Here is a 23,939-nt window from a genome sequence, read left to right on the forward strand (position 1 = left end):
CGGCCCATAATTCACTGCGGCATCGCAGTGCATTGCTGGCTGATGATTGGCCAAGCATGCACTATGACCCGCATGCTTGGCCAATCACAGCGCCGTCAGTAGAGAGAGCTGTAATTGGCCAAAGCCAGGGTGGCTTTGGCCAATTATGGCTCAGGGGATTTAGTACACACCCCACACTATATAAGGCCGCCTGCACGGCGGCCCTGTGTAGTGTGTGTTCCGGTGTGCTGAGAGATAGAGAGAGAGAGAGACAGTGTCATTTGATTTGAGTTAGATAGATTAGGCAGAACAGTCAGTCAGTTAGCTGCACTTACAGTGTATTGTGTATATATATGCATCCCAGGTGTTGCATATATATATATACACTGTATTCAGTTTAGCTAGATCCGTTCCTGTTATCTTCTATCTAGACTATTTACATTTAATGCAGTGCGTCCTGCTCACAGTGTTCAGCTAGATCCGTTCCTGCTATTTACATTTAGTGCAGTGCGTCCTGCTCACAGTGTTCAGCTAGATCCGTTCCTGTTATCTTCTAGACTATTTACATTTAGTGCAGTGCGTCCTGCTCACAGTGTTCAGCTAGATCCGTTCCTGCAATTTACATTTAGTGCAGTGCGTCCTGCTCACAGTGTTCAGCTAGATCCGTTCCTGCTATTTACATTTTGTGCAGTGCGTCCTGCTCACAGTGTTCAGCTAGATCCGTTCCTGCTATTTACATTTAGTGCAGTGCGTCCTGCTCACAGTGTTCAGCTAGATCCGTTCCTGCTATTTACATTTAGTGCAGTGCGTCCTGCTCACAGTGTTCAGCTAGATCCGTTCCTGTTATCTTCTAGACTATTTACATTTAGTGCAGTGCGTCCTGCTCACAGTGTTCAGCTAGATCCGTTCCTGCTATTTACATTTAGTGCAGTGCGTCCTGCTCACAGTGTTCAGCTAGATCCGTTCCTGTTATCTTCTAGACTATTTACATTTAGTGCAGTGCGTCCTGCTCACAGTGTTCAGCTAGATCCGTTCCTGTTATCTTCTAGACTATTTACATTTAGTGCAGTGCGTCCTGCTCACAGTGTTCAGCTAGATCCGTTCCTGCTATTTACATTTAGTGCAGTGCGTCCTGCTCACAGTGTTCAGCTAGATCCGTTCCTGTTATCTTCTAGACTATTTACATTTAGTGCAGTGCGTCCTGCTCACAGTGTTCAGCTAGATCCGTTCCTGTTATCTTATAGACTATTTACATTTAGTGCAGTGCGTCCTGCTCACAGTGTTCAGCTAGATCCGTTCCTGTTATCTTCTAGACTATTTACATTTAGTGCAGTGCGTCCTGCTCACAGTGTTCAGCTAGATCCGTTCCTGTTATCTTCTAGACTATTTACATTTAGTGCAGTGCGTCCTGCTCACAGTGTTCAGCTAGATCCGTTCCTGTTAAATTCCTACTGACAGGCAGGCTTGTCTGGTTACAGTATATAAAGCTACCTGAAGAAAATTACAGGTGTTCTATTTGATCCTATTAGTACCACGGTCAGGCAGCTAGACTATTTACATTTAGTACAGTGCGTCCTGCTCACAGTGTTCAGCTAGATCCGTTCCTGTTATCTTCCTACTGACAGGCAGGCTTGTCTGGTTACAGTATATAAAGCTACCTGAAGAAAATTACAGGTGTTCTATTTGATCCTATTAGTACCACGGTCAGGCAGCTAGACTATTTACATTTAGTACAGTGCGTCCTGCTCACAGTGTACAGCTAGATCCGTTCCTGTTATCTTCCTACTGACAGGCAGGCTTGTCTGGTTACAGTATATAAAGCTACCTGAAGAAAATTACAGGTGTTCCATTTGATCCTATTAGTACCACGGTCAGGCAGCTAGACTATTTACATTTAGTACAGTGCGTCCTGCTCACAGTGTTCAGCTAGATCCGTTCCTGTTATCTTCCTACTGACAGGCAGGCTTGTCTGGTTACAGTATATAAAGCTACTTGAAGAAAATTACAGGTGTTCTATTTGATCCTATTAGTACCACGGTCAGGCAGCTAGACTATTTACATTTAGTACAGTGCGTCCTGCTCACAGTGTACAGCTAGATCCGTTCCTGTTATCTTCCTACTGACAGGCAGGCTTGTCTGGTTACAGTATATAAAGCTACCTGAAGAAAATTACAGGTGTTCTATTTGATCCTATTAGTACCACGGTCAGGCAGCTAGACTATTTACATTTAGTACAGTGCGTCCTGCTCACAGTGTTCAGCTAGATCCGTTCCTGTTATCTTCCTACTGACAGGCAGGCTTGTCTGGTTACAGTATATAAAGCTACTTAAAGAAAATTACAGGTGTTCTATCCCAGCTTAGTGCAGCTACAGGCCATTAATATGTCTGAAAGGCCAAGAAGGAGAGGCAGACAGTCACAAGCCAATAAGAGAGGGCAAGCAGGCTCTGTGTCTAGTGCTGGTCGTGGAGACGGTGCATCCTCATCAGCACGTGGCCATGGGACACGCTTGGCCTTTTTTTCGGCAGCTGGCCGTGTTGAGCCGCAACATGCGGAAGACTTGGTCGAGTGGATGACCAAGCCGTCCTCATCCTCCTCATCCTCTCTCACCCATGCCCAGGGTGCTTTGTCTGGCAAAGCAGCGGCCTCTTCCCTCAGCTCAATGTCATCAGTGACTCCTTCCCTAGCTCCACCATGTCCTCATGAGGATTCCCTCGAACTGTTTGACCACAGTGTTGGGTACATGCTCCAGGAGGATGCCCAGCGTTTGGAAGGCTCTGATGACGATACTGAGCTCGATGAAGGCAGTAACATGAGCACGGACAGAGGGGGTGCCCAAGAAGGACAGCAATCTGGCAGTCATGCTCCCCCTGCTGCAGCATACTGCCAGGTTTGCTCCAGTGATGAGGAGGGAGGGGATGATGAGGTCACTGACTCAACGTGGGTGCCTGATAGGAGAGAGGAGGAGGAGGAGGAGGAGGAGGAGGAGGAGGCGGCAGCACATCACCAACGAGGCAGGATGCCCTCCAGGGGCCAGCCTAAGGGCAGCACATTGACTGCATCACACCCCAAAGCTCCACATGTGCAGGGCGCTGCAGTCTCTGCGCGTTATTCAAAAAGTTCTTTGGTGTGGGCCTTTTTTGAGACGAGTGCATCAGATCGCACCGCTGCTATTTGCAACATATGTCTCAAGCGTATCTCGCGTGGCCAAAACATCTCCCGCTTGGGTACCACATGCTTGACCAGACATATGTTGACCTGCCATGCAGTTCGTTGGCAAACGTATCTAAAAGACCCACACCAAAGAACAAAGAGGATCTCTCCTTGCTCCTCATCAGCTGAGATTTCCAACCCCACTAGACCTTCAGTCCTCTCTGAGACCTGCAGTGAGAGGAATGAAGGTGTAGAATTAGGTGTGTCACAGCCATGTACTTGTGGGCAATCTGCTTTTGGTACACCGACGTCAGATTGTACCAGGCAAATTTCCCTGCCCCAGCTGCTGCACCGCCGAAAGAAGTTTGCTCCCAGCCATCCACATGCCCAGCGGTTGAATGCTAGCTTGGCAAAATTGCTAGCACTTCAACTGCTGCCTTTTCAGTTGGTAGACTCTGCCCCCTTCCGTGAGTTTGTGGAATGTGCGGTTCCTCAGTGGCAGGTACCCAAACGCCACTTTTTCTCACGGAAGGCGATTCCTGCTCTCTACCGGCATGTGGAAGGCAATGTCCATGCCTCGCTGGACAGGGCGGTCAGCGGTAAGGTGCATATTACCGCTGACTCATGGTCCAGCAGGCATGGACAGGGACGTTACCTAAGTTTCACGGCGCATTGGGTGACTCTGCTGGCAGCTGGGAAGGATGCAGGACAAGGTGCAGTAGTGTTGGAGGTTGTTCCGCCACCACGCCTCCAAAATGCTGATTGTGACACACCTCTCTCCTCCACCCCCTCCTCTTCTTCTTCCTCCATGGCCTCTTCCTCGGAACCAGCGGTGCTCCGTAGGCGTTCAAGGGGCTACGCAAGTACGCAGGCCAAAAGATGCCATGCGGTGCTTGAGCTGGTGTGCTTGGGGGACAGGAGCCACACTGGGGCAGAGGTTCTGTCAGCTCTGCAGGGGCAGGTTCAGAGGTGGTTGACGCCACGCCAACTTAAGGCAGGAATGGTGGTTTGCGACAATGGCACCAACCTCCTCTCTGCCCTCCGACAGGGACAAATGACCCATGTGCCCTGTTTGGCTCACGTCCTTAACTTGGTGGTGCAGCGGTTCTTGGGCAGGTACCCGGGCTTACAGGATGTCCTGAGGCAGGCCAGGAAAGTCTGTATGCATTTCCGCCGGTCATATAATGCCAGTGCTCGGCTGACGGACCTCCAAAAGGAGTTTAACCTGCCCAAGAACCGCCTAATCTGTGACATGCCCACCAGGTGGAACTCAACGTTGGCCATGCTGCAGCGGCTGCACACGCAGCAGAGGGCCATCAATGAGTACCTGTGCGACTATGGCACCAGGACAGGGTCAGGGGAGCTTGGTTTTTTTTCCCCACGCCAGTGGGCCATGATCAGGGATGCATGCACTGTCCTGTCACCATTCGAGGAGGCCACGAGGATGGTGAGCACTGACAGTGCATGCATCAGTGACACTGTCCCCCTTGTCCACCTGTTGGAGCACACGCTGCGTGGAATAATGGACAGGGCACTTGAGGCAGAACAGAGGCAGGAAGAGGAGGACTTCCTTAGCTCTCAAGGCCCCCTTTATCCAGACAGTGTTCCTGCATGCCCGCCGATCACACAGGAAGAGGACGAGGAGGAAGAGGAGGAGGAGGAAGATTGTGTCAGTATGGAGGTGGAGCCTGGCACTCAGCATCAGCAGCAGTCTTTAAGGGATCAGTCCCAAGAAACACATGGACTTGTACGTGGCTGGGAGGAGGTGGCTGTGGACCATGTCGTTCTTAGTGACCCAGAGGACTCCGGACCGAATGCCTCAGCAAACCTACGCTGCATGGCCTCCCTGATCCTGCAAAGCCTGCGTAAGGATCCTCGTATTCGTGGTATCAAGGAGAAGGACCAATACTGGCTGGCAACCCTCCTTGATCCACGTTACAAGGGTAAGGTTGCGGACCTTATCTTGCCATCGCAGAGGGAGCAGAGGATGAAACATCTTCGGGAGGCCTTGCAGAAAGGTCTGTGCAACGCGTTCCCAGAGACTGGGAGGTTACAAACTCCTGCTTCGGTCAGTCAAAGAAGGAGCGGTGGAGAAGGTGGCCGTCTGACCGATGCGTTCAGACAATTTTTTGGTCCGCAGCCCCAAGGTATGATCGGTTCCAGCAACCATCGCCAGCGTCTGTTTTACATGGTGCAGGAATACCTAGGGGCAAGATCAGACTTGGACACCTTTCCCACCGAAAATCCTCTGGGTTACTGGGTCTTGAGGATGGATCACTGGCCAGAGCTTGCACAGTATGCAATTGAGCTACTGGCCTGTCCTGCATCCAGCGTTCTTTCGGAACGCACATTCAGTGCTGCTGGAGGCGTGGTAACCGATCACAGGGTGCGTCTGTCCACCGACTCGGTCGATCGGCTGACCTTCATAAAAATGAATGAGTCTTGGATCACCACCAGCTACCAAGCACCTGATGCTGATGTAACCGAATAATTTTTTTTGAAATCTCAGATCCCTTCAAAGACTGCCTATGCTGATGCTGAGTGACTATCCCTGAGTAATTATCCTCTTCCTCCTCAATCATCACGCTGATAGCTTGTAAGAACATTTTTGGTTCTGGGCGCCACCACCAGTGCCTAAGGCACAATTTTTCTGCCCCTGTCTAACAGGGGCGTGTAATTACAATTTTTGAAGCAATACTTTGCAGCAGGGCTCGTTCCTGCGTTCCAACTAGAGTGTCTGTGAGGGGTTGCAGTGTTGTGGCACCAGCACCAGTGCCTAAGGCCTAATTTTTCAGCTCCTGTTCAACAGGGGCATGTAATTACAATTCTTGATCTAATATTTCACAGCAGGGCCCTGTGAGGGCTTACAGTGTTGTGGCCACAGCAACACCTAAGGCCCAAATTTCTGCTGAGTATATAGGGCAGGACCCTACTTTCAAACATCTAACTTACAAACGACTCCTACTTGCAAACGGAAGGAGACAACAGGAAGTGAGATGAAATCTACCCCTAGGAAGGGAAATTCTCTCCTGTAAGAGTTAATATGGGAAAACAATTTCTCCTTTCCACTGATGCTTTCCAATCCTTGTTCCACAAAAAAACCCAAATTTTCAAAAAACATTTTTCATTGGGACAAAAAAGTGAGGTGAAATCTTCTGAAGAGGAGGAAAGACAGCAAAACAAATGTCACAGGGGTGATAACCCTTCCCTATGTTTTCCAAAAAGCTTAGAAAAGATTTTTTGGCTGGAGCTAAACACGTTAAAAATGTTCAAAATTACAAACAGATTCTACTTAACAACAAACCTACAGTCCCTGTCTTGTTTGCACCGCCTGTATACTGCTGTTCAGAGTATATAGGGCCTGGTGGCCCCACACCTTTCCTTATTTTAATTTGGGTGCGGGTTCCCCTTAATATCCATACAAGACCCAAAGGGCCTGGTAATGGACTGGGGGGTACCTATGCCGTTTGTCTCACTGATTTTCATCCATATTGCCATGACCCGACATGACATTAAACCCGCAAGCAGTTTTAAATGAGATTTTTTCCTTTAAAAATGACATTTGGTGCAGGGACTGTGCTAAACATGGGAAACACGCGTCACTTTACAGGCATACTATAGACACCCCCCAGGTACGATATTTAAAGGAATATTTCACTTTTTTTTTTTTACTTTAAGCATCATTAAAATCACTGCTCCCGAAAAAACGGCCGTTTTTAAAAGTTTTTTTTGCATTGATACATGTCCCCTGGGGTAGGACCCGGGTCCCCAAACCCTTTTTAGGACAATACCATGCAAATTAGCCTTTAAAATGAGCACTTTTGATTTCGAATGTTCGAGTCCCATAGACGTCAATGGGGTTCTAACGTTCGTGCGAACTTTCGGTCCGTTCGCGGGTTCTGGTGCGAACCGAACCGGGGGGTGTTCGGCTCATCCCTAGTTTAGGCACTCGGGCTCAAAAAGGTTTGCCATCACTGTCATAGGATGTCCCATTTGCAGTTTGCGAGAAGCCATGTAGGGGACACAGCAAACATGTGGAAGAAGGTGCTCTGGTCAGATGAGACCAAAATTGAACTTTTTGGCCTAAAAGCCAAACGCTATATGTGGCAGAAAACTAACACTGCACATCACCCTGAACACACCATCCCCACCGTGAAACATGGTGGTGGCAGCATCATGTGGTGGGGATGCTTTTCTTCAGCAGGGACAGGGAAGCTGGTCAGAGTTGATGGGAAGATGGATGGAGTCAAATACAGGACAATCTTAGAAGAAAACCTGTTAGAGTCTGCATAAGACTTGAGACTGGGGCAGAGGTTCACATTCCAGCAGGATAGTGACCCTAAAAATACAGCCAGAGCTGCAATGGAATGGTTTAGATCAAAGCATATTCATGTGTTAGAATGACCCAGACAAAGTCCAGACCTAAATCCAATTGAGAATCTGTGGCAAGACTTGAAAATGTCTGTTCACAGACGCTCTCCATCCAATCTGACAGAGCTTGAGATATTTTGCAAACAAGAATGGGCAAAAATGTCCCTCTCTAGATGTGCAAAGCTGGTAGAGACATCCCCAAAAATACTTGCAGCTGTAATTGCAGTGAAAGCTGGTTCTACAAAGTATTGACTCAGGGGGGGCTCTATACGAATGCCCCCCACACTTTTCACATATTTATTTGTAAACAAAAATTGAAAACCATTCATCATTTTCCTTTCACTGCAAAATTACCACTTTGTGTTGGTCTATCATATAAAATCCCAATAACATACATTTAAGTTTTTGGTTGTAACATGACAAAATGTTGAAAATTTCAAGGCGTATGAATACTTTTTCAAGGCATTGTATAGTATACTGACATTGTTTATGTACACATATATCCATACATATCCAGTTTTTTTATTTATGCGTGCTACTTCTCTCAAGGTGTCTGAAGTATGGGATCCCATATATATATTTATATATGTATATATAATACAGTACAATATATCGCGGGTGCGTGTCATACGCTGATCCCCTGCGATCCCCCGCTGACTGAGTGGAGCGATCGCCGGCCGCCGATTTGAAAATGGCGCCGCCGGCGCCGAAATACACAGAGCCGGTCCTCGGCTCTTCTCGGCCACTTTCGGCTCCACTCGAGTGCCACCCATATACAGATAGCCGAGTGTACTCGGCTAGGTTTGGCTAGCTCCGCTCACAGTCACGCCCAGTCCTGCCCTATGATGGACACAGGGACTGGGCGTGACTGTGAGCGGAGCTAGCCAAACCTAGCTAAGTACACTCGGCTATCTGTATATGGGTGGTGCTCAGCCCCGCTCACAGTCACGCCCATCCCGGGCGGGACTACGAGTGGAGCCAAAAGTGGCCGAAATTGACGGAGAGCCGCCGAGAAGAGCCGAGGACCGGCTCTGTGTATTTCGGCGCCGGCGGCGCAGTTTTCAAACTGCAGTGACACTGACAAGTCACTGCAGTTTAACTGCAGCCTGGGCAAGACTGCAAATGGACACAGACAAAGCTGCAGATCGGCACTGACAAAGCTGCAAGGCTGCAAATGGACACTGATAAGGCTGCAAATGACACCAAGGCTGCTGACCGCAAGGCTGCAAATGACACCAAGGCTGCAAATGACACCAAGGCTGCAAATGACTGCAAGGCTGCAAATGACACCAAGGCTGCAAATGACTGCAAGGCTGCAAATGACACCAAGGCTGCAAATGACACTGGACAAGCATGCAGATGGACGCTGTGCAAGGCTGCATTGATGGGCATTTAAATGTACCGTATATACTCGAGTATAAGTCGTTCTGAGTATAAGTCGAGGCCCTAATTTACCACAAAAAAATGGGAAAAACTTATTGACCCGAGTATAAGTCGAGGATGAGAAATGCACAGCTTCTGTAAGTGGAAAAGAGGGTCAGCAATGCCCATTTGCAGCCTCACTGTGCCCATTTGCAGCCTCACTGTGCCCATTTGCAGCCATAGGTCCCCTGAACTTCAAACTCGGTAGTTAAGGGTTCCTAGATGCCCCCTAGCTGCAGCCATAATTTGGGGTCTCTGAACCCAAAGGGTCCTGAAATGACATTGCTGCAGATGGACACAGTTGACCAAATTTGGGGCCCCGTATCTCGGGGCCACTTAGTGCTAGGAACCCCAAATTTGGTGTGCAAACCCAGTGGAAATAGCACCATAACATTTCCAAAGCTGGCGTTTCTAGAACTAAGTGGCCCCGAGATACAGGGCCCCAAAAATCAGTTCAGAAAATGTCAAGCACTTTTCTGCAGCAGAGAATGACATTTTCCGAACCGGTTTTGGGGCCCCGTATCTCAGGGCCATCTGGTACTAGGAACTTCAGATTTGGATATGTTGTGGTACCAGTTCCACTGGGTTTGCACACTAAATTTGGGGTTCCTAACACCAAGTGGCCCTAAGATACGGGGCCCCAAAATCGTTTCGGAAAATGAAATTTTTTGCTGCAGAAAAGTGCTTGGCTCACAAAAAGATTCATTTCTTTTCATGATACTGTACTTCCTTCTTCAGGGTTCAGACAAAGCATGCTGTTTTCTCCCATCGCAGGGCTATTTAATACAGGTAAGTGAAGCACATCATTGCCGCACAGCCGAGATGAGCATTACCCTTGCATTTCTATATCCTTGTTCCCATCTTCACCAATGCTTTTAAATGTTGATATTTTTGTATACTGAATATAATTTGTATTTTTATACTTTTTTGCATCTATTGTTTATCAATCCTGTGTTGGCTCCCTGCCCATACTATCCCTTTTGGGGCATTTCTCTTTCTGTATATATATATATATATATATGTAGCACTCACCGCCTAAGGAGCTGCTGATAATTGTTTGGGTCTGCACTCTGCCTCCCAACCCCCTTGGCACAACTGTATGGTAATGTTAGTGTAAGACCCAAATGGTAAAGAGAAACACAGTAGTAACACACTATACTGTATATTTACCGTCACCTTTGTCTTCGTCACTCCACCAACTGTAGTAAGAGATAGAGTCTCACACAAGTTGTAAATCAGCCACATAAACAGTTTACTGAAGAAGCTTGTTCAACACATTAGACACAGGGGTCATTCCAATATAAAGAATGAAAGTAATAACAATCAAAGTGTATGTGAAAACCAAAAACTCAATGGTCACTTGAGGAGCATATGCAGACAGGTAGAGTGGGACTTATGCTCAATATGATAAAGCCCTGATATTGAGCACCTTCCTAATCCAACCTCGGAGCACACACCAAACCTGCAGAAAAATATTAAGCACCATGCAGCAGTGAAATACAATACATTTGTCCATATCATGTACTCAAGGGCTCCCCTTAGATTGCAGTACACTGTTCAGCTCTGTGAACCTGAAGTTGTGATGCTGTATAGGAAATGACAAAGTGTCAGGTCACCTTGAGGCTAGGTGACAGATGCACACCGTTGGGATCAGGAGTGCACCACAAGGCAGTGGACCCTACGGCTGACTGCTGTGGATGGGAGTCTGGGTATAAGGAAGGCAGGGTCGCTGGAACATCAACACGGATCCCACCGGGGTTAGAGCATAGGATTCCCTGGGGCGCAGAGTCTAAGAGCCAGTAGGTGTTCACCAGAGCCTCTAGTGGTGAGGATGGACTGGGCTGCAACTGGCTCCAGGTCACGACCCCCAGGGCCCCCAGCTCACACCCACAGTAGGCAACAGATGGATAAGGATAGTAAAGGAATAAGCGAAGGTTAGGGCCACAAGCAGACAAGGACAACAGGGTACACGCCAAGGTTCAAGGTCACAGGCAAACAAGGATAGTCGGGGACACGCCAAAAAGTCAGGGTCACGAGCAGACAGGAATAGTATAGAACACGCCAAGGTCAGTAACAGAGATAAATGTAGAGCACACGGCAGGCAGGAACAGGAAGCCAAAACACACAAAGGTTGATCAGCAGGCCTGACCTGCAGTGCAGAGGTTAATATAGAGTTCTCTGATAGGAGCTGGGGTGGAGCCATGCTAGAGGAGAGTTAATAAAAGCAGTCAGGTGAGAGACAGCTGGTCTTTGGAGATGAACACATGGAAACAGGTAGGCTGAGAAACAGACTCTATTGCATAACCATGACACAAAGTCTCTTTTCTTCTTCCTCTTCAGCTAGCTTAATTAGACTATACTGCAGTGTTTGTAAATCTAGGTAAGGAAATTAGTAGGTAGTAAATTAATAATAGAACTGATGTGTTGGTAACTGAAAGTTTGCACATAGAACACACTGGTAAAGCTTCTTCTTTAATAAAGGTTGCAACTCAATATTACTTTATTTTATTACTTACGTTCAGGGAAAACAACCCTGAAATTGTACTGTACACAGTCTATGTCTGAATGAACTACTCATGTGGGACTACAGATCCCAGCGACAGTCTGGAACTAGTTTAAATAGCAACAGTGCACTGTATTTATCTGGGCAAGTGCCCGCTCACCAACACAGGTCCAGATGCTTGCAAGGCTCTTCTCTTGGTGTCTCAGGCCATTCTGAGCTGGCACCATCACACCGCGCTGCTCCTTCTGATGGCTGGTGTAACTGTAGTGCAGGAAACCTTTAGAAATCTTGGATCCTCTGGTCCATCCGCACACCGGTCCCGCTGACTGTGATCTGGAGCTCCTTAGAGGCCAAACGATTCCGCTCCATGCCAACAAGGTCGCAGTCTGTCGGCCACACACCGACTTCCCTGTAGACATGTGCAGTTCATTTCGTCCGAATCAGAAATTCGTATGAATTTCCAAAAATTCGTACATTCGTGAGGATCCAAAATACGAATTTTTATGCATAGGAAGTTTGTACGAAATGCGAAATTTCGTTTACGAACTTCGGATAAATTTATCATAACGAACTTTCGTTATTGTTACGAAAAGTTAACAAAACTTAAAGTTAAAAACCCTAGGAAGTCAGCACAGCACAAGGATGGTGGGAGCCCCTCATAATGATAAATTTATCATAACAAACTTAAGTTATTGTTACGAAAAGTTTACAAACCTAACGAAAATTCACATTTCGTACGAATCCAAATTGAATTTCAGACATGAATTACAAATTAATTTTAATAGGAAACGGAACGAAGCAAATTTATTGACGGCGCACATGTCTACTTCCCTGCAGGCAGACTTTGAATGGCGTCCCAAGAGGCCGGAAACATGCCACGCCTGTCCCTTTTATTTGCTTACCCAGCAGGCAATTCTGTGACTTGGCCTTGTGGATAGGTAAGTGGGCATTGTGGGTCAGTAGTTTGCTGACTGAGTTTTAACATATGAGTCAATTCCTCCTTCACTACATCTCCCACAATGCTTTCTATCATGACTTAATGAAACCAAATAAAGGTCTTAATAACATTAAATAGAATGGACGCTAGAGGGAGCCAAACTCTTATTTACATATTTACATAGTGACTTAGGTGGCAAAAACCCCTGCGCTACATATTTTATATATATATATATATATATATATATATATATATATATATATATATACATACACATACTTTAGTCCAGCCGGTGGCCAGCTGTGCATGCGGGTACCATTAGTACTTTCACGTCTGTTACCACATATAAAGCTGGCCCCCTGCCTTATGTATTGAATGCTGACACATGTGGTCCATACATTTTATGTTACTATTATTACCATAGGGAATGCTGGTATTTGTAGTCCTTCTGTTTTTGGCTGTTTTATGTTTATCATCATGCAGATAGCTGGCTCCTCATCCTACATATCAAATGCTGGGATTTCCAGTCCATATACTTCATGTTATCATTATCTTCATATGGTATCTTGGTCATCCCTTTTTTTTATAATTTTTTATTATTTTAAATCTTTTGTTCTTTCCTTGGTCTATGTTCTTTGCTATTTGTGCAGTGTTTTATGTCATTATTAATTTGTATTTTTAATTCCTTTTTTAAATTCTGTTTTTATGGATTATCTGCATTATTGTCAATTTTATTGTGCATATACAGCACATGAATCACGGCTGCTGCCCCTTACCCGCCTCCCAGCTGCTTTATAAAGCCTTGTGCTCTTACTCTCCATTATTGGTGTGAAGGAGCCAATTGCACGCTCCGAAATGTGTTCTGCCCCTTTTTTGTCATTTCTGGACATCTGCGGTCCATGCTGGCAATGGCCGCTTCCTGCCTATGTCATTTACGGGTGCATTTCACACTGGTCCCAGCAACGTGACTGTTCTTTCTGGTGGCTTCTCCTTGCAGCTTCCCTCTGCTGGTTGGCTGAGATTCATCACAACTAGCTGCATACCGGACCACCCTCAGGACTGCCTATTGTTGGACCTCATACCTCCTTTTCCATCAAAGATATGATGAGCCTTTCCCTTTTTCTACTTCTAGTAAGTGTGTTTTTATCCTTGGGTAGGGATGAGCCGAACACCTCCCTGTTCGGTTCGCACCAGAACATGCGAACAGGAGAAAAGTTTGCTCGAACATGCGAACACCGTTAAAGTCTATGGGACACGAACATGAATAATCAAAAGTGCTAATTTTAAAGGCTTATATGCAAGTTATTGTCATAAAAAGTGTTTGGGGACCCGGGTCCTGCCCCAGGGGACATGGATCAATGCAAAAAAAAGTTTTAAAAACGTCCGTTTTTTCAGGAGCAGTGATTTTAGTAATGCTTAAAGTCAAACAATAAAAGTGTAATATCCCTTTAAATTTCATACCTGGGGGGTGTCTATAGTATGCCTGTAAAGGGGTGCATGTTTCCCGTGTTTAGAACAGTCTGACAGCAAAATGACATTTGGAAGGAAAAAACCCATTTAAAACTACCCGCGGCTATTGCCGACAATACACATAGAAGTTCATTGATAAAAACGGCATGGGAATTCCCCACAGGGAAACCCCGAACCAAAATTAAAAAAAAAAAATGACGTGGGAGTCCCCCTAAATTCCATACCAGGCCCTTCAGGTCTGGTATGGATTTTAAGGGGAACCCCGCGCCAAAAAAAAAAAAAAAACGGCGTGGGGTCCCCCCCAAAGATCCATACCAGACCCTTATCCGAGCACGCAACCTGGCAGGCCGCAGGAAAAGAGGGGGGACGAGAGTGCACCCCCCCCTCCTGAACCGTACCAGGCCACATGCCCTCAACATTGGGAGGGTGCTTTGGGGTAGCCCCCCAAAACACCTTGTGCCCATGTTGATGAGGACAAGGGCCTCATCCCCACAACCCTGGCCGGTGGTTGTGGGGGTCTGCGGGCGGGGGGCTTATCGGAATCTGGAAGCCCCCTTTAACAAGGGGACCCCCAGATCCCGCCCCCCCTGTGTGAAATGGTAAGGGGGTACTTACCCCTACCATTTCACTAAAAAAACTGTCAAAAATGTTAAAAATGACAAGAGACAGTTTTTGACAATTCCTTTATTTAAATACTTCTTCTTTCTTCTATCTTCCTTCATCTTCTTCTTCTTCTGGTTCTTCTGGCTCTTCTGGTTCTTCCTCCGGCGTTCTCATCCAGCATCTCCTCCACAGCGTCTTCTATCTTCTTCTGCTCGGGCCGCTCCGCACCCATGGCATGGGGGGAGGCTCCCGCTCTTCTCTTCATCTTCTTCTTCATCCTCTTCTCTTCTTCCTTCTTCACTTCTTCCCTTCTTCATTTTCTTCTCCGGGCCGCTCCGCACCCATGCTGGCATGGAGGGAGGTTCCCGCTGTGTGACGGCGTCTCCTCGTCTGATGATTCTTAAATAATGGGGGCGGGGGCCACCCAGTGCCCCCGCCCCCTCTGACGCACGGTGACTTAACGGGACTTCCCGGTGACGTCACGGGGAATGCCACAGGGAAGTCCCGTCATGTCCCGTGCGTCAGAGGGGGCGGGGTCACCGGGTGGCCCCGCCCTCGTTATTTAAGAATCGTCAGAGGAGGAGACGCCGTCACACAGCGGGAGCCTCCCTCCATGCCAGCATGGATGCGGAGCGGCCCGGAGAAGAAAATGAAGAAGAGAAGAAGAGAAGAAGGAAGAAGAGCAGAGGATGAAGAAGAAGATGAAGAGAAGAGCAGGAGCCTCCCCCCATGCCATGGGTGCGGAGCGGCCCGAGGAGAAGAAGATAGAAGACGCCGCGGAGGAGATGCTGGATGAGAACGCCGGAGGAAGAGCCAGAAGAAGATGAAGGAAGATAGAAGAAAGAAGAAGCATTTAAATAAAGGAATTGTCAAAAACTGTCTCTTGTCATTTTTAACATTTTTGACAGTTTTTTAGTGAAATGGTAGGGGTAAGTACCCCCTTACCATTTCACACAGGGAGGGGCGGGGTCTGGGGGTCCCCTTGTTAAAGGGGGCTTCCAGATTCCGATAAGCCCTCCGCCCACAGAGCCCCACAACCACCAGCCAGGGTTGTGGGGATGAGGCCCTTGTCCTCATCAACATGGGGACAAGGTGTTTTTATGGGGCTACCCCAAAGCACCCTCCCAATGTTGAGGGCATGTGGCCTGGTATGGTTCAGGAGGGGGGGCGCACTCTCGTCCCCCCTCTTTTCCTGCGGCCTGCCAGGTTGCGTGCTCGGATAAGGGTCTGGTATGGATTTTTGGGGGGACCCCACGCTGTTTTTTTTTTTTTTGCACGGGGTTCCCCTTAAAATCCATACCAGACCTGAAGGGTCTGGTATGGAATTTAGGGGGAACCCCACGTCATTTTTTTAAAAAATTTGGCCGGGGTTCCCCTTAATATCCATACCAGACCTGAAGGGCCTGGTATGGAATTTAGGGGGACTCCCACGTCATTTTTTTTTTTTAATTTTGGTTCGGGGTTTCCCTGTGGGGAATTTCCATGCCATTTTTATCAATGAACTTCTATGTGTATTGTCGGCAATGCAATAGCCGCGGGTAGTTTTAAATGGGTTTTTTCCTTCCAAATGTAATTTTGCTGTCAGACTGTTCTAAACACGGGAAACATGCGCCCCTTTACAGGCATACTATAGACACCCCCCAGGTACGAAATTTAAAGGGATATTACACTTTTATTGTTTGACTTTAAGCATTATTAAAATCACTGCTCCTGAAAAAACTGCCGTTTTTAAAACTTTTTTTTGCATTGGTCCATGTCCCCTGGGGCAGGACCCGGGTTCCCAAACACTTTTTATGACAATAACTTGCATATAAGCCTTTAAAATTAGCACTTTTGATTTCTCCCATAGACTTTTAAAGGGTGTTCTGCGGCATTCGAATTTGCCGCGAACACCCCAAATTGTTCGCTGTTCGGTGAACTTGCGAACAGCCAATGTTCGAGTCGAACATGAGTTCGACTCGAACTTGAAGCTCATGCCTATCCTTGGGCAATAAATTAAGCTTTGTGTTACTGTTACTGAAATGTCCTCTGTTTGTTTTTCATTTGCCAGAGTTTTTGCTTCCCTCTTGGAATGCTGCTCAAGTGCCATCCTAGCCTGCTCTTTGCCTGATCCACACCACCATCTCTGTGGACTATTATCTCTGCTCAGTCCTGTTTTCCAGAGGCCCCTCTTCCCATCACCGTGTTAGTGAAGTTTTACTGTGTGCAAATGGAATTGAAGTGGAGTGTGTCTGTTAACCAAGTTAAAGTTCACCAAACATCTTTCTATTGATTAAAGTGCATCAAAGTACAAATTTCCCTGTCTCTAATATAATTCAGTAATAAGCCCCACATCATGTTTGGGTGGCCAACAAGAAGAAGTGAACGTTCCCATGGCACTGTGTGTGTCCTCTGTTTAGAGATGTTGCCCTGCTATCCAGCCACAGAATGCAGAGGAGGTGGTGGACTGACTTACTAAACCATCCTCATCCTCCTCATCCTCTATCACCCAAGCAGAGACTGGTGCGCAGTCCACCACAGCTGCCAGAGTGGCTAAATTTGCCTCCTTGTTCACAGCTACTCCTGCCATAGCCCCAACATCAGACATGGAGGAGTCAGCTAAGTTATTTGAACACAGCATCAGCCTCCTTGATGATGCACAGTCATTACTTGATCCAGATGTCGGTTCTGAGGTTGAGGAAGGTAGGAACATGAGCCTACAGAGAGGGGAGAACACTGGTTAACAACAAATTGGCAGTTATGTTCACCCAGCCGCAGCGTATTGCCAAGTTGGTTAAATTGATGGTGAGTATGAAGGGGATGATGATGATGAGGTCACTAATGCAACTTGGGTGCCGGATAGACCAGAGGAGGAAATTGAGGGGGAGGCACAACCCCAATGAGGCAGCCATCATGGAAGAGTAGAGAACAGTCACCCCATTCCATCAGATTATGGAGCTGTGATCTCCTGGCTCACTTCCCACAGCTCAGCTGTTTGGGCCTTTTTTAGCACATGTACAGCCGATGCACTGGCAAAGAAGTCTAGGCTAATGACATCATCCACAGCTCTCTCGCTCACTCTTGTGAGAGTTTGCCAGGAAGGGAGGGGGAGAAGTCATAAGAGGGCCAATGCAGGGCGGCAGAGCTGGAGGTATGCCTCTGTGGGTCTGTGTAAATCCAGGAAGTGGACAGGCAGCAGCTTTAGCTGCCCACAGGTAAAATGGCTGCAGCCAGACTTAGTGGAGGGAGATTTCTGCAGCATATTTTGCAAGTACAGAATCACAGTATATATGAAATAATATGCAAAGTGGTTGGAGGGAAGCTTCAGAATGGCAAAGATGTTTTATTACAATATATGTGAGCAGACTGCAGTTCCTATTTAATTGACTGTATCCCGTTGTTCTATTGTTTCTGTCTACCTTGGTAGCAAAGTATTATGGGATGTATATGTGTATGTGGATTAGCTGTGAGAGGGGAGGGGGAATTTCTCCTGCAGCCCTTCCTAAAGGCTGTCTATTTGTCTCTTGTTACTGAATGTAGTTTACCCCACCCTTTGTCATTATGCAAAGAAGGGGGGATTGTCCCCTGAGTGTATATCTCTCTGTACCTGTGTTTGAATAAACAGTCTTATGTTTTCCACTACCCTACACTGATGTCTCGACAAGTAATTGGTTGGGCTAAGGAATCTTGGATCATGCTGGTACCGGGCAAGGGAAGCTTATACTGCTGACATACTCCTCTTGAGTATGGAAGTCCGTCACAGTCACCCCTGCACATCTGGTAATGAGCAGTGTGTTTGTCTGTGTGTCAGGAATACATGCAATTTTGTGAGCATTCTGTGACATGCAGCATTGTGAGCCAAGCCTTAGATTGGGGTGGTGTGAGACTGAAAATACTTTTCAAGGGTGCCTTGACTAGAAAAAGGTTGTGAAATGCTTTCCTACACTAACATGTGCACCTGATGGGCACACTGTGTGAACTGCATGAATAAATGCAAAGCTTCCTCTGATTGGCTGAGGTGGAGAGCTGGGTGGATGTCATGATGTGGAATTGGATGTTCAAGTCCCATAGCCAGAACAAAGCGCTGTTTAGAGTTTATACAGTGCACTTGGGCCAGCATGGACCAAACAAATTAGTTAAAGTAAAGCTGGAGATTAGTTTTAAGGTTTGACCCTTTGGTTATCTATACCACAACATTTATAATTTATTTAAAAAATGAGCAATATATTGTGTTTTTGTGCACTAAAATATTTTTTTACTGAAAATATGTTTGATAAGCTGTTGCCTTCATAATAAATATAATGTGTGGGGATTTTAACTGTTCTTTAGGCCTAAAATGTGCCATTAATGGTCTTGGCCCTATGACCGAGACAACTGTGGATCACATAAACACGCGACAAGACTTAAAACATAAAATAGACCTGAGGTGTGCCTTGGTCATCTGGCCGGTATGCCAAGAAAAGGGGGCATACCCAAGATAAGTAATGAATGATCGTTGAGAGAAATGTGCTGAGAAGTGCCTTGAAAAGGGGGGGAAAAGGGGGGAAAAAGGGGGGGTATCACACACTGGAACTGACAAGGAACATGGGCGAGTGGTCTGCTTAAATACCCCCCCGGGCTCCTCCCATAAATTCAGGCCACCATACTGGCTTTCTTATTTACCATGTATGAAAAAAAATGCAAAAACAGTCCTGGCAGTGAAATGGTTAATACACTAAGATCTAACATGGCTGGTATATTATTGATATATGTTCCATACAATCAGTCAGAACACAATATTAATCAGGTCACTTCTATATATTTATATATGGTCAGAATATGGGGACCTTTACCAGGGCCATCTTTAACCACTTCAGCCCTGGAAGAATTTACCCCCTTCCTGACCCGGCTAATTTTTTGCAATACGGCACTGCGTCGCTTTAACTGACAATTGTGCGGTTGTGCGACGTTGTACCCAAACAAAATTCATGTCCTTTTTCCCACAAATAGAGCTTTCTTTTGGTGGTATTTGACCACTTCTGCGTTTTTTAAATTTTGTGCGCTATAAACAAAAATAGAGCGACAATTTTGAAAAAAAAAATATTTATTTTTTACTTTTTGCTATAATAAATATCCCCTAAAAATGTAAAAAAAAATATTTTTTCTTTAATTTAGGCCAATATGTATTCTGCTACATATTTTTGGTAAAAAAAATCCACATTAGTGTATATTGATTAGTTTGCACAAAAGTTATTGCGTCTACAAAATAGGGGATAGATTTATGGCGTTTTTGTTATTTTTTACTAGTAATAGCGGTGATCTGCCATTTTTAGTGTGACTGCAACATTGCAGCAGACAAATTGGACACTTTTGACACTTTTTTGGGACCATGTAAAAATGCACTGATTACTGTATAAATGACACTGGCAGGGAAGGAGTTAACACTAGTGGTGATCAAGGGCTTAAATGTGTTCCCTGAGAGGTGTTTCTAACTGTATGGGGGCTGGGCTGACTGGAGGAGGAGAGAGATCGCTGTTCCTAATCACTAGGAACAGACAATCTCACTCTACTTCCCTAAAAGAATGGGGATTGGTTTGTTTACACTGGCAGATCCCGTTCTGCCTCATCCTGGAGCGATTGCGGGTGGACCTGCTGGCTTGCTCCCCCGCTAGCGAATTGGCACAGGTTGGCGTGTACACGGCAAACGTACAATGACGACAATTTGTGCAGCCGAGCCAACCTGCCACAGTACAACTGTGATGGCTGGTCGGCAAGCTGTTAATAACTACTGGGACCCCATGACTGCATAGACTATTTTCTGGAAAGGGTGAACTTCGCCTTTAAAATTGTGCACAACTCTGCAAAGGAAACAAATTTTGCTACACAATATTTTTGTACAAATAAACTAGATATAACAAATCACTTCCAATGATACATTTAATATTTTTAGGGTTTACATTCACTTTCCATTTTTATAACCTCCCCATTCCAATGTGCAGTAAAGAATGATTTTCTAAAACAAGGTTGTTTCCTAATCTAATATCAGTTTTCAGGTAGAAATATTTTAGTAGTTAGGAGACTGGACATGGTGTTCCAGAGAAAGGGGGAGGAGTAATGTGGTCACATGGTTTACAGTCCATAAAAAAGACATTATTAGAAATCCTATCTATACTGTTAAAAAAAATACAAATTCTGATCTGACAGTGAGGATTTGTTTGAAAATGGGAACAAGAGCAAATCTGCTCAGGGGCGTACCTAGAGCATTTGGCACCCGGGGCCCATCCTATATCTGGCACCCCCCCACCTGTAAAATGTAAAAACACCCACAAAAAACACCCTCTGCCAAGATCAGTGTTCTTGAATTCTGAATTCTTTTTCTTTTTAAATGGCGCTGCTGGACGCCGAGTAAACCGGAAGTGCCACTGTGCTGTCACTTCCGGGTTTCTACATCAGAGACCCAATCAAAGGCAAATCCGGCTTTGTTCGGGTCTATGGCTAGCCGGCCGGTGGCTCAGGTCTCCAGGTGGGATGGGAGACCTGGGCGGAGCTGTGGCTGGATGGGGACATCTCCTCCCGCTCCTTGTAATAACAGCCGATGCTGTTCATCCATGGCAGCCAGTGACAATAGATGGGACAGGACAGAGCAGTCAGTCACTCAGGTGTGAGCAGATCCCACATTTTTGGACAGATCGTGCCACCATCAGGGAAGTGGAGAGCTGGACTGGAGCTGCTATGAGGGAGACATCCGAGTGAGACGGGGAGACAGCTGACAATACAAAGTATGGCCAATACTTTGCATTATTTGCTGTCCTCAGGGACAGATCCGATCCAGAGATCCCACTGTATAGCAATCTCTGGATCAGCAGACAATGGCATCATTGGCATTGATGATTTGATTCGGATTTTGGAACTGAACTGCTGACATAGCGTGTTGCTTGCTGGACCATTGAGGAGGATCTGATGGCCACAGGGAAGATGGCAAGATGCTGCTGTGACCTGCTGCTTGCTAGATGGATCTGATGGCTGCAAGATGTTGGTGTAGGTCAATGTATGTCTACACCTGGGCTGCAGACACCCCCCCTTATCAGACCAGCTCATCTACTCTATACCTGGGTGGTGAACACAGCAACACCCCTTTACCACGTTCGCTCACAACTCAGCTACTATAGGTGGGTGGTGATCACACAGCAATATACAGCACACACTTGGATTCAGCACCCTGTACAGAGCACATGCCTGGATTCTGCACCCTGTACAGAGCACACGCCTGGATTCTGCACCCTGTACAGAGCACACGCCTGGATTCTGCACCCTGTACAGAGCACACGCTTGGATTCTGCAACCTGTACATAGCACACGTGTGGATTCTGCAACCTGTCCATAGCACATGTGTGGATTCTGCAACCTGTACTTAGCACATGTGTGGATTCTGATCATTTTTCATAGGCATAGATCATATAGTAGGATCGACCTATTTCTGTTAGATAAGTGGCTATTATTTAAATGCAAAAATGTACAGATTAACAGCATCACTTGGTCGGACCATGCTTCGGTAAAACTAATTGTGGGAGACCATACTACCCACAACTCTACATATATATGTAGAGTTGTGGGTAGACTTTTCCAAGATGCTCCGACTAAGTCTAGAATAGAAAATCAGATAAAGGAATTTTTTTAAATTAATAGAGAATCGGTTTCTGATCCATTCACTGTGTGGAATGCCCACAAGGTTTTTACGAGGGGTATTTTGATACAGCAAGGGGCAAGGTGTAAGAGGAAGAGGCAGCACAAACGGTAGCATTGATATCAAAAATAGATGCTCTTGAAAGATGAAATATGAAACAACCATCCCAAACCTTGACAGATAAATTGACAAACACTCACAATGAATTGAGACTGCTATTCCTGGATGACTTTGAAAAAGCATCTAGGAGACTCAAATTACCTTACTACACTAGTGGAAACAAAGCAGGGAAACTTTTGGCCAATCGCATTAAAGGACATAGATACAAGACTCCGATCCCATACATATTATACCCCAAGACCCTGACCAAACAATACTACCCTCAAGCAATAGCAGACACATTTAGTCAATATTATGGATCACTATATAATCTTAAAGATGACAAATGCATCCCTCAGCCATCTCCGGACATCATATAAGCATTCTTGGATAAGAATAAACTTCCCAATCTAACTCCTACAGAACTTGACAAGCTAAATTCCCCAATAACAAACTCAGAAATAAACAAGGTCATTCAGACTCTACCATCCAATAAATTCCCAGGTCCAGACGGATTAATAGGGGAATACTACAAAGTTTTCCAGGATACTCCGATTCCACAAATGGTGGAAATCTTCAGTTCAGCTGCTGCCTCCTCCTCATTTCCCCCGGAAATGTTTAGAGGAATGATAGTCGCCTTACCTAAACTGGGGAAAGAGCCAGATACCCCACAAAACTTTAGACCGATATCATTACTAAATAATGATGTCAAAATATATGCTAAACTTTTGGCCTCCAGATTGATGGACATAATCCCCACACTTATAGACAAGGACCAATCAGGTTTCACAAAAGGCAGGCAAACTACAGATGCTACCAGACGCCTGATAAACGTAATACATATGGCTAATCGGAATAAAACACCTTCTCTGCTCCTAGCTTTGGATGCATAGAAGGCGTTTGACAGGATACATTGGCAGTTCATAGCCCAGGTGCTATCTAGATTTAGTTTTAGTGGTCCCAAGTATACATATCAGGGGCACTGTCAACCCCATTTGATATCACCAATGGGACAAGACAGGGATGCCCTCTCTCCCCACTGATTTTTAATTGAATAATGGAACCTTTGGCATCCTTCCTAAGATCACACCCCCAGATAATCGGTATAAAGGTAGAACAGAAACACCATACAATAAGTCTATTTGCCGATTACATCATTTTGATGCTCTCAAAAGTAGAAACCTCTTTACCAATAGTTCATCAAGCACTTCAAACATTTAATAGTGTCTCATATTATAAAGTAAACGGTGCCAAATCATATATTCTAAATTTAGGCATACCAGAAGACATTAGAAGAAAACTAGCCCCACAGTTTCCGTATGTTTGGGAAGAAGAAGGTATCAAATACCTGGGTATTATATTAACTCCAAACAAGCTAGAAAACCTCATAACGGCTAATTATATACCCTTCCATAAAACATTAAAGACCAAGCTGAACAACCTTGCTTCATTTGAGCTGTCATGGTTAGGCAGATTGGCAGCATTCAAGATGCACACTTTACCACAACTGCTATATCTTTTCAGGACATTACCAATCACACTACCCAACTCATACTTTCATACTCTGCAATCAATCCTAAACAAATACTTATGGTAGGGTAGGAGGGCTAGATGTGCATTTAGCAAATTAATCAAACATAGAAAAGCAGGGGGTATTGATCACGTTCATCTGCAAGACTACTATTTTGCAACTATATTAACGCAGATTCAACATTGGATGCTGCCAGAATCTGACCCAGTGTGGAAGGAGATAGAACAAACC

General features: G+C 45.8%; 1 protein-coding gene and 1 long non-coding RNA gene across 2 annotated transcripts in view; one reads left to right on the forward strand and one right to left on the reverse strand.

Annotated features, from left to right (window-relative positions):
* LOC141116664 (NACHT, LRR and PYD domains-containing protein 3-like) overlaps nt 1–23,939 on the reverse strand; it is a 213,150-nt gene that overhangs the window by 110,613 nt on the left and 78,598 nt on the right. The window lies entirely within an intron of this gene.
* On the forward strand, nt 13,301–18,062 carry LOC141116335 (uncharacterized). Its single transcript, XR_012237021.1, has 2 exons — nt 13,301–13,494; nt 16,487–18,062. It is a non-coding gene; the product is annotated as an uncharacterized lncRNA (long non-coding RNA).

The sequence above is a fragment of the Aquarana catesbeiana genome, linkage group LG13 (genome assembly GCF_042186555.1).
Source record: "Aquarana catesbeiana isolate 2022-GZ linkage group LG13, ASM4218655v1, whole genome shotgun sequence".
Taxonomy (NCBI): Eukaryota; Metazoa; Chordata; class Amphibia; order Anura; family Ranidae; genus Aquarana; species Aquarana catesbeiana.